The following is a 12,431-nucleotide window of genomic DNA, read 5'->3' on the forward strand; positions in this document are numbered from 1 at the left end:
TTTTTTGCCTCACTGGTCATTAATGTGTCAACAAGCATGAGACAATTTCCATCCGGCTACTGTATTAATGCCAATTTAGGAACAAAATAGGAGTAATTGGATCAACATGTCTATAGTCACTTGTTTATCTAAGAATAAAACACTGAGAGGCATATTGGCAAATTAAATGAAAATGAATCCTGTTCATAATCAAATAAAAATACAGTACATCCAAAGAATGTTCTAGTGTTGAACTTTCCCCCATGAACTAATTGACTGGCTGGGATGGCTTTCTAAGTGTCATCTTCAGCTTTTTGAAATGCAAGATGTTAAAGGGAAATCATTATATTGTAAAACTGGAGTACAAGACTTTGGCTTTGTTATTTGAAATGGAAATAGATTTATTTTAAGGTGTTTTTTTTTTACTAAGCATAAAAATCGAAATTCTAGTAACTTATAAAGCCAGGATGGATGCCCAGAGTTCTACCCGTATACAGAAAATATTTGAAAAAATTACCATCTTTGTAATCTATGTTAGAATAAAATCTCTTGAAGCTGGTACATCACCGTCTGCACTTGGTACTTAAAGGAAATAAGTTTGATTATTTGTTCTGAGTAAATAATGATAGTTCAGTTATTTGGTATATATTTTTCTGGAAAGCAATAAGGCTCAGGAATGTTTTATAAATGTGTGATGTTGGATAAACAGAAAAACAGGTTCAAATCATTTTTTATCTTAACTTTTATTTCTTACTCAATAAGAGATTTGAGTAAGAGATTTCTACAAACAAACCTAAAAAGCCCGACATACAGTCTTGGGCATAATAGGGGCTCAGCTAATACTTATTATGCAACATGAACTTAGGAAGAACATGAGTTGGGCAATCAGATAAGCATGAATTAGAAATGTTATCGGACCTCAGGCAGCTTATTTCTTGTCTTTCAGTTTCTGCACTTATAGTAGAGAATCTACTTCAAGGAAGGAGACGAGAAAAAGGGATTCTAATTTGTGAAGGAATCTAAAATTATACTTTACCCAAAATGTCCCATTAACCAGTTTCATCCTTGAATAAATAAATTTTGAGGCTGAAATTCTCATTTCTAAAACAACTGTGAACTGTTATTCATAATATTGACAGGTGAATTAAGAAGTCTACTGGCGGTACAGGGTGCCTGGGAGACTCAGTTGGTTAAGAGTCTAGATTTGGTTCAAGTCATGATCTCGTGGTTCCTGAACTTGAACCCTGCATCAGGCTCTGTACTGACAGCTCAGAGCCTGAATCCTGCTTAGGATTCTGTCTCCCTCTCTCTCTGCCCCCTCTCACTCACACTCTGTCTCTTTCTCTCAAAAATAAGTAAACATTAAAAAAAATTAAAAATACGTCTATTGGAAGAGTGCTTAAGTGGCTTAGTCAGTTAAACGTCTGACCTTTGATTTAGGCTCATGTCTTGATCTCACCATTTTTGAGATTCACCCCCATGTCAGGCTCTGAGGTGACAGAACTGAATCTGCTTGGGATTTTCTCTCTTTCTCTGGACCTCTTTCTCTCTCTCTCAAAATAAATAAACTTTAAAATAAATAAGTAAACTTTAAATAAATAAATACATAAGTAAGATATACATAAATAAATAAGTCTGTTGCAGATGATAGCAAAGCTGGCATGTTTCTTTGTTTTTTTTTTAATGTTCTATTTATTTCTGAGAGAGAGAGAGAGACAGCGTCAGCAGGGAAGGATCAGAGAGAGAGAGGGAGTCACAGAATCTGAAACAGGCTCCAGGCTCTGAGCTGTCAGCACAGAGCCCGACACAAAGTTTGAACCCATGAACTGTGAGATCATGACCTGAGTTGAAGTCGGATGCTTAACCAACTGAGCCAGACAGGCGCCCCAAAGCTGGCATGTTTCAATATGGATAGACAGACAGATAATGTCTGGATAGGTAGGCATGGCTAAAGAAGGTGAGGAAGCAACTGGTCTCTGAAAAGCTCAAGAGGCTTATAGAGAAATAAGGAGAAAATATCTTCCAGAATGATTCAGCTGATTTTATGTGCCTTGAAATGTACCAGATATTTCAATATTTAAATTTAAATATAAAATTTTATTCAATTTATCGTTTTTAAAGTTACACATAATCAAATAATGGCATGAGGATCTGGATAGCTGAATAACTGGGTGACTGAACAACTTCATTATTGAACTTGAAGAATGAACTTGAACAGTATTATTAGTTGTAAAATTCAAAGCCATTTATTGAAACCATTCCAGCTTCTAATTCTATGAGATGGAATGTTACATAGTCTAATAATAGTACAGGAATCTACTTAAGAAAAAATAAAGTCGAGAAAGAATTGACAGTATAAATCAACTTTAGTGACACCACCCACATCACGGTGACATCAATCTTTATTAAGTAGCTACAAGACTTCTTGAGATTTTTATGATGAGAATTTCTCTTTTAGTCAACAAATCATAGAGGTTCAGACAGAACTGTGCTGCGCTCCTGTTTGTATAATCAAACATATGCCACAGAATCATAATATGATCTCTTTCTACCCACATTAGCAAAAATTAATGTTTGATTAATGCATTCAATTGCCAAAGGCACACATTTCCCTAGCTCCATATGGCATTTTTCTAAGGTAGAAGTTTCACTAGAAAATTATAGAGCCTGGTGAATGTTTTCCAAGTCCTCTCTAAGAACTGTGATATCTGTCTTACTATTCCAGTTTTGAGACTATTTCAAATAGTATGACAAAGAATTTTCTTATATATATTGTGTATATAAAACCCCTCTTATATTTTTTATTAAAAGAAAATGAACCTTTACGGGAAAAAAATCAATTTGTAAAGACATCTTGAAGTTCAGCTAAAGGGGTTTAGCTATGTTTCTATACAATAGGTACATGAGGGGAAAAAAACAGAAATATAATTTTTATTCAATTAAGTTAAATACATTTTATTATAAAAGAGAACACAATTGTCAGCCTCAATGTAGATAGCAACTGGGATTCGCATACAATTGGGAAATTTCAAATACTTCTATTTCATACCAAGAAAAAAAATGGAGGGAAAAAAATCCCCAAACTTCGTCTAAAGTGGCTTTAAAAGAACAACGCGAGGGGCGCCTGGGTGGCTTAGTCGGTTAAGCATCCGACTTTCGCTTGGGTCATGATCTCACGGTTCGTGGGTTCGAGCCCCGGGTCAGGCTCTGTGCTGACTGCCAGTTCAGAGCCTGGAGCCTGTTTCAGCCTGTGACTCCCTCTCTCTCTGACCCTCCCCTGCTCACACTGTCTCTCTCTCTCCTAAAAATAAATAAAAACATTAAAAAAAAAAAAAAGAACAACGTGAGGCTTCTGGAACTGCACATTGAAGAAAATGACAAAATCTCTCCAAAAAGCAATGATAGAAACTGGACAAACTGTCAAAAATAGCCATTTAAGGGCTCTGGAAATCGACCAAAAGCATACAACAAATGAGAAACATGACTTTAAGGATCGCATCTGAGCATCTCTAAACTCAGTGAGGGATTGTGGGATTTTGGTCCAGGGCTGCTTTTTCCTTACTGGTTCCAGTTCTGTCATCCAGACATGCTACGAGGAGGGTGTAGACCACGGCTGGAGGACTAGCATGCGCACTGCCAGAAAGGTTGCATGCACAACATTGTGTGCAAACTCAGAAGAGATTAGAGGGGCCCTCAGGAGCTACTGAGTTTTAAGAGCTCTATCAGCAAAATGTGAGAGTTCCTCTGTTTCTAAGTGTATGTGAGCATAACCTCTAAGCAAGCACTGGATGAGAACTAATCTTTGGTGACCCAGGGGCTACATCAAAGAAGCTAACCTTAAACATAAAAACAAGAATTAAAGAAGACAAAAACAGAAGCAAGTAACTGAGCAGAGACCTGAGTTTCTCTGTGGTCACAGGCTTCAAGTTAGTTCAGGTCACTAATAAACAAACATAAAGATAGAAACAAGTATCAATCTTGATGGGAATCAGAGTCTAGAGTTGCTGCAATATTGCTGTAATATAATTCTACAAGTCCAGCTTTTAAGGCTCCTGGGTGGCTCAGTCAGGTAAGCATCCAACTTCGGCTCAGGTCATGATCTCACAGTTGGTGAGTTCAAGCCGTGGATCAGGCTCTGTGCAGACAGTTTAGAGCCTGGAGATTGCTTTGGAATCTGTGTTCACCTCTCTCTGTCCCTCCCTGACTTGCACTCTTTCTCTCAAAAATAAATAAACATTATTTTTTTTAAATTTCAGCTTTCAACAAAATAGTATAAGATATATAAAGAAACTAGAATTTTTGACCCATTATGTGTACTATAATTTCTAGAGCAACACTTAAGAAAATATCTATAAAAAATATAGTAAGTAATTCAACAAAAGAATTTAAATGGCACATTAGATAATTATCTATGTAACACCAAGAAAGTAAGTAAAGGGGAGAGAGAGAGAGAGAGAGAGAGATGGAGAGAAGGTGTGACACATACAAGAAACAAATAGCAAAATAGTAAATAAATCCAGCCATGTCAATAATAGTATTAAGCATACATGGATTAAAAACTCTGGTCAGGGCGCCTGCGTGGCTCAGTTGGTTAAGCCTCCCACTCTTGGTTTTGGCTCAGGTCATGATCTCATGGTTTGTGACTTTCAGCCTTGTGTTAGGCTCGGTGCTGACGGTATGGAGGCTGCTTGGGATTCTCTCTCTCCCTCTCTCTCTGCCCTCCCTCACTAGCTCTCTCTGTGTCTCTCTTAATAAAACAAAATAAAACAAAACAAACCTCTAATCCAAAGACAGACGTCAGAATAGATAAAACCAAAAACCAAACCAAAGCAAACAAACAAACAAAACCTAAAATGATCCAAATATCTACCCTGTATAAGAGGCACTCTTTAGATTCATAGACATGGATAAATCAAAAGCAAAAAGTTGTAAAGTGTTACACCGTGCAATGGTAACCATGAGAGAGCTAGACTGACTATCCTAATATCAAAGACATGAATAAAAAATTGTTTTAAGTTATCAGATGGACATTTTTTAATTATAAAAGATCAGTTCACGTGGGAGGTATGTTAATTATAAGCATAAGTGCATCTGATAACAGATTAGAAACATACAGAAAGCAGATTTAGACAATTTATAGAAGAAATAGAAAATTTAACAAAAGTACTTGGAGAATTCAATGTCCTACTCCCAACAATAGCTAACTCAGCTGGAGTGAAAATCAGCAAGACTCTTACGGACTTGAGACATAAGATTATAAAAGACATTACCAATGAAGATGACCACATGGACACTTATAAAACATACTATACAAGAGCAGCAGAAAAAAGTATATGGAGCATTCTCCAAGAAAGACTATGTGCTAGGCCATAAGAATTCTCAATAAATTTAGGATAATTGGATTCCTGTAATAAATGTTTTTTTGATCACCATGGAATTACATTAAAAATAAAAAAAAAGAAAAAAGAACTCTAGAAATCCAAAAATATTTGGAATTTAACCAGCATACTTCTAAACAACCAATGAATTAAAGAATAAATCACAAAGGAAATCAGAAAATATTTTGAGGTGAACAAAATGAAAACACAACATATCAAAATTAATGGCATGTATCTGAAAGAGTTCTTAGTTAAATATTTATAACGGAAATGCCTGAATTAGATAAGAAATATTTCAAAGCAATAACCTGTGAGTTCGTTTTACAAAGCTAGAAAATAAAAGAACAAATTAAGCTGAACACAAACAAAAGAAGGAAATAAGATTATAAAAGAAATAAATGTTATCACATATAAAAAAAATACAAAAGTGAATCCCCAGAATTTTATTGAAGAAAATCAATAAACTTGTAAAATATTTATTTTGAATTGGCAAGAAAATAAGATAATAGACACAAATTAACAAAACTAGGAATAAAAGGGAGGCTATCACCAATTATTTTACAGAAATTAAAAAGATCAGATGGGAATATTATGAATAACATTTTGCCAACAAACTGGACAATGTGGATAAAATAGAAAAAATTCCTAAAAAGATAAAAACTACAAAATCTGAGCAACAACAAGAACTACAGCAAAAGAAAAAAAAAGAGTATATGAATAGGTATATAACAAATGAAGAAATTAAATTAGTGAGCAAAAATCTTCTCATAAAGACCAGCCTCCCATGCTACACTAATGAATTTAATTAATCATTATTAATTAGATAAGTAATAACCATGCCTTGTGAACTTATCCAGAAAAAGAAAGGAGTAACAGAAATGGAAAATGTTCTTTAGGAAAAATAGAACTGAAGGGAAAACTTCCTAATTCATTTTTTGAGGCAACTACTATCATAATCCTGTCACTAGAGGGGGAAAAAAGACATCAATAGGGGGAAAAAGTACCAGCCAAAAGATCTCATGAATATGGATGTAAAAATCCTCAGGAATATGAGAGCAAATAAATCCAGCCACATAGAAAACTGATTGTATGTACACCATACCCACATGAGGTTTATCTCAGGAATGAAAGGTTGGTATAATATCTCAAAATCAATTAATGTAAGGAACCATATTAAAAAAATAAAGTACCAAAACCACATTGGAACCAAAGATCATATTGGTAAACACACAAATAGATTTTGAAAACTCTTATATCCTCTGATGGTAACTTTTAACAAATTAGGAATAGAAAAGAATGTCCTGAAACTGATAAAGAGTATCTACAAAAATCTTCTAGCTATAGCTTTTTCCCTATTTTAGGGGAGCACATTTGGTGTTTCACCACTAAAGTGAAAACTTTGGTTTAAAATAGAAAAACACCAAATGCTTTCCTGCTGCTATTTTATTCCCAAATGCTTGCTGTCTCACCACTTTTATTCAACATTGCATGCATTGAAGGTATATAGGTAGTGAAATAAGATAGGAAAATAGAAGAAAATGATAAAGAAATAAAACATATCCAAATTGGAAAGAAAGAAGTAAGATTGTTTTGTTTTGTTTTTGCAGATGACCTGATTCTGTGTGTATAAAATCCAAATAAGTCACAAAAAAACTACTAACGCTTTTAGATAATGTCAGGATCGAGATCACAGGATTTCACATCAATATAGAAACACTAATTAAATTTCTATACTAGCAGCAAACATTTGCAAATAAAATAAGAAAAACAATTCCATTCACAATTGCATGAAAAATTAATAAAATATTTAGAAGTAACATTAACAAAAGCAGTACAAGATTTATGTATTGAAAATCACAAAATGCCACTGTGAGAAGGAAGATTTAAATAAATGGAGAAGCATTCCATGTGTCTGAATCAGAAGACTAAATGCACTAAGATGGCAATTTGTCATGAATTGATCTATAGATATAATTAAGTCACTTTCAAAACCCCAGCAGGCCTTTTTGTTTGTGGAAATTGACGAGTTGATTTTAAAGTTATAGGGAGGGGCACCTGGGTGGCTTAGTCATTAAGCGTCCGACTTTCACGTAGGTCATGATCTCGCGGTTCGTGGGTTCGAGCCCCGCATCGGGCTCTGTGCTGACTGCCAGCTCAGAGCCTGGAGCCTGTTTCAGTCTGTGACTCCCTCTCTCTCTGACCCTCCCCTGCTCACGCTGTCTCTCTCTCTCTCTCCTAGAAATAAATAAAAAAACATTAAAAAAATTAAAAAAAATAAATAAAGTTATAGGGAAATGCCACGGACCCAGAATAGCCCAAACTACTTGACAGGATAATAATGTCAAATACTTAAACACTTTCCAGTTTCAAAACCTGCTATAAATATACATTAATCAAAGCATCATGGCACTAGTATAAAGATAGACTCATAGATAAATTGAACAAAAATGAGTTTAAAATTAAGCTCTTCACATTAATGATTAAAAAGAACAAAGCTACAGTTAGGTGTATGTGTTTAAATTTTTTGTCCAGTAACAATCACCTGGTTGGTTCATTTTATTTTGTAGGTTTCTTTATTTATCTTGAGAGAGACTGAGACAGTGTGAGTGGGGGGAGGGGCAGAGATAGAGAGAGAGAGGGGAAGAGATTCCCAAGCAGGCTCTCCCTGCTGTCAGGGTAGAGCCTGGCCCAAGGTTTAAACTCACAAAACAAAGAGATCATGACCTGAGCCAAAAGCAAGAGTCCCAGGCTTAACCTACTGAGCCACCCAGGTGCCCCCACTTGGGAAGTTTATAAAGCACAGTTACCAAGTAGCAGGACCAAAAAAAAAAAAAAAAAAGTTGGATAAAACTTGACAGTCTTACATCAGAAGACTTATTTCAAAATTACATTAAAGTAACGGTAATTGTAGGTCAGTGTCGAAGATGAACACAGCCAGACATTAATTTCAAGAAGAGATTTTATTCAGTAACTACTGATTGTAGGGGAAACTCTATTCTGATTTCTTGAGTGGTGATCAGATGTTTGAAATGAGAATAGAGAGGAGGGTGTGGAAATGTCAGGGGCTCCAGCCTTCAGGGGAGTGGAGAATCACAAAAAGCAGAAGGAGGTAGAGGTGGTCCAAGTGAAACCCATCTGGGCTTTCTACCTGGCACTTACCAAAGGTAAGCCTCTCCCTTCACACAGAGACTGGAAAACAGGGACCCTGTTTTCAGACATTGGCTGCAACAGAGAGTAAATTCTTTTGATGCCCTTGAGTGTTCTCAAGCAGGCCCCTGAAGAGGGTCTGGAGACATCCTAAGGGTACTGCCTTGACCTGTTAGAAACTATAGTAATGTTCATTCAAGTCTTTACAGGCCAAGATGGAGGCATAGGTAAGAAAAATCTGACTACAATTTGGTCAAGGAGATCATCTTGGTCAGCAGGAATTTTAAAATGTGCTCTGTAATCCACCTACATAAGAACAATTGGAGTAATTATTGGAAATGTAATTTTTGAATCCTTCCCAGGGTTATTAAATTCAAATATTTTGTTTAGGACCCAAAATATATCACAAATCAACCCAGATGATTCACACATAATTGAAAGTTTGAAGACCGCATGTTGAGAGTGACCAAGTTTTGGAAATGGATATACACTGTAATTTTCACAATTGCTTAGATGAAAACAAACAGGATATAATAATGATGGCAAACATATATTAAGAATTTAAGTATGTGCCAGGCTTGTTTTAAGAATTTTACATGTATAAACTCAATTAATTATGTATTATGTTTGGAATATTTATTTATTTATTTATTTTTCCAATTTTTATTTTTATTTTATTTTATTTTTTTATTTTTATTTTTTTTTATTTATTTATTTAAAAATAGTTTATTGTCAAGTTGGTTTCCATATAACACCCAGTGCTCATCCCAAGTGCCCTCCTCCATGCCCACCCCCCGTCCCCCCCACATCCATCAGTCCTCAGTTTTTGTCAGCATTCAAGAGTCTCTCATGGTTTGCCTCTCTCCCTTTCCCCCACCATTTCCGCCCTTCTTCTCCCCCTTGTTCCTCCGTCAAGTTCCTCCTAATCCTCCTATACGTGCAAACATATGATATTTGTCCTTCTTTTTGATGATAAAGAAAACTATATGCAGAGAGATAAAGCAATTTACCTAAGGTCATACAGCAGAGCAATATTTTGACCCCAGAAATTTTGCCTCCAGAGCCTATATTCTAAGTCACTATATTATATATTAAATTGTGATATGATGATCAGCAACCTATATCCAACATTTTTAAGAAAATCTCATATGGAGATAAGAATGTGAAGGTCTTGCTAAATTTGACAAGACTTATTTTTGTGAAGTAGTGGTGGTGAAGGTGGGGGTTAATGGCAGACTTCACCAGCTTAAAGTTAGAATAGTCAAAGAAAATAGAAAGAAAAAGTAAATATAAAAGCTAAAAGTATTAGGGGCATCTGGGTGGCTCAGACAGTTGAGCTTCTGACTTCGGCTCAGGTCATGATCTCTGGCTTGGGAGTTTGAGCCCTGCATCCGGCTCTGTGCTTAAAGCTCAGAGCCTGGAGCCTGCTTCAGATTCTCTGTCTCCCTTTCTGCTCTTCCCCTACTCATACTCTGTCTCTTTCCTTAAAAAGTAAATAAAACATTAAAAAAATTTTTAAAGCACAAAGTATTGAATTATAAAGTAAGCATCTTTCCCTTTATTTGTGGAGGAAACCAATAAAGAAAAATTTAATTTTTGAAAAACATAACAGTATAAATAAAAATTTAGTAAGACTAATTAAGGAAGAAAAAGTGATAAATTTATACTATCAGAAAGATATTAGAGGGATGCTTGGATGGCACAGTTGGTTAAGCTTCTGACTCTTGATTGTGGCTCAGGTCATGATCCCAGGGTCATGGAATCAAGCCCCATGTCAGGCTCTGGACCGACAGCCTGGGGCCTGCTTGGGATTCTCTCTCTCCTCTCTCTGCCTCTTACCTGCTTGTGTGCATGCTTTCTCTCTCTCTCTCTCAAAATAAATAAATAAACCTTAAAAATATATTAGATATTAAAGATAGAGCTTCAAGATATTCGGATCTTAAAGATACTAGAAATATAAAGAATATATGCTCCACCAGAACAAGTGCCTAATGAAAAGTGGCAAAAAGGAGCCCAGAGGAGAGTAGTTGATCCAGTTTCTAAGAAAGATTGGTATGATGTGAAATCATCAGCTATGTTCAATGGAAGAAACATTGGAAAAACACTAGTCACAAGACTCAACTAAGCAAAATTTCATCTGATGCCCTCGATGGTCGTGTTTTTGAGATGAGCCTTGCTGATCTGCAGAAGGATGAGGTTACATTTAGAAAAATCAAGCTAATTACTGAGGATGTTCAGGACACACTGTCTGACTAATTTCTGTGGCATGGATGTTAACCATGACAAAATGTGTTCCATGGTCAAAAAATGGTAGACCGTGATTAAAGCTCATGTCGAGGTTAAGACTATCAAAGGTTGTTTGCCTTGTCTATTTTGTGTCGATTTTACTGAATAATGCAACAATCAGATTTGTAAGACCTCTGTGCTCAGCACCAACTGGTCCACCAAATTTCGAAAAGAGACAATGCAAATCATGACCTAAGAAGTGCAAACAAATGACTTAAAAGAAGTTGTCGATAAGTTGATTACAGGCAGCATCAAAAAAAGACATAGAAAAATCTTCTAAGTCTATTTAAACACTCCATGATGTCTTTGTTAGAAAAGTCAAAATGCTGATAAAGCCCAAGTTTGAATTGGGATAGCTTTTAGACCTTTCTGGTAAAGGTAGTAATTCTGGAAAAGCTACTGGAGATGAGCCACGTGCTAAAGTTGAAAGAGCTGGAGGATATGAGCCACCAGCAAAAGAATCTGTTTGTAATTCAGATATTTAATGGTGACAAATAAAAAATTCTATTGGTGAAAATAAATAAGTAAATAAATAAATAAAATTTAAAAGTTATATTAATCTGACAATTAAAATGCTGCATTTTTAAAAAACTGTAACTTAACAATACTAAAAGGAGAAGCAGACAAACCTCAACAGCATATTTTCTGTTCAGAACATTACATTCATTATTTTAAAAATCCCACAATAATCTCAAAACTTAGATGATTTCACTAGCAAATTTTTAGCAATATTTAAGAAAGAAAAAAGCACAAAATCTGCCATTTAATAAAGATAAAATAATTCTTAGCTCCTTTTTTATTAAGTGAGGATAATCTTTATATCAAACTCTATGAAGGACACTAAAAAACTATGGAACAATTTCTCTAATGAATATTATTTCAAAAATCTAATTAAAGTATTAGCAAACTGAATCCAGAATACCAAAAGAGGGGTTAAAAGGAGCTGAAAGCCTTCATTCTTTCTCCCTGTGTGAGATAATTACTTAGGCAAATACAAAATAAATTATTTGTTTCTTAAAAGATTAGAAAAATAATAAAATTGAGGCTTAATCCTTAAAAATTATTATAATCATTGAATGTTGTTCTACCTATATATTTTTGTTTGTTTGATTTTTCGACCAAGTATGTTCAAGGTTTCTTTTTATTACTGACATTCCTTTAAGTCAATTTACTACACGAATTTTTCACATTTTCATTATTCAAATTTTATGTTTAATGAATTATAGGTTACATATGCTATTTATATTCCATTGGTTACAATTAAATCCTTAACAAAATCACATAAAATAAGATCAAAAATTTTTAATGACTAAGTTTATCTAGATAGGAAAATTTAAGAATATTTTATTTTTAAAGAATATTTTAAATATTATATTTTATTTGCTCTTTATTCTTTATCCACTCAAATTTAATCATCATCTTATTATGCATATCACTGTCAATAGTTACTTATGTTTATTACTGTTTACTCATCTTAAATGCTTTTTAGACTCTTTCCTTCTTTCTGAATTAATGTCTCTCTTTCTGAAATTGAGAGTTTAATATACTTTTCAGTTATGAATTGTAATAGCAAATCTAATTCTTAGTAGAAAATAACTAAACATGTAAACTCAAATTTTTTTCTGAAAACTAATTGGTATA

General features: G+C 34.5%; 1 pseudogene; it reads left to right on the top strand.

Annotated features, from left to right (window-relative positions):
- Positions 1 to 8,412: 8,412 nt before the first annotated feature.
- LOC120223716 lies at positions 8,413 to 11,275 on the top strand (annotated as a pseudogene).
- The last annotated feature ends 1,156 nt before the right edge of the window (positions 11,276 to 12,431 follow it).

Source organism: Hyaena hyaena, unplaced genomic scaffold, assembly GCF_003009895.1.
Source record: "Hyaena hyaena isolate Hyena2069 unplaced genomic scaffold, ASM300989v1 scaffold_1034, whole genome shotgun sequence".
Taxonomy (NCBI): Eukaryota; Metazoa; Chordata; class Mammalia; order Carnivora; family Hyaenidae; genus Hyaena; species Hyaena hyaena.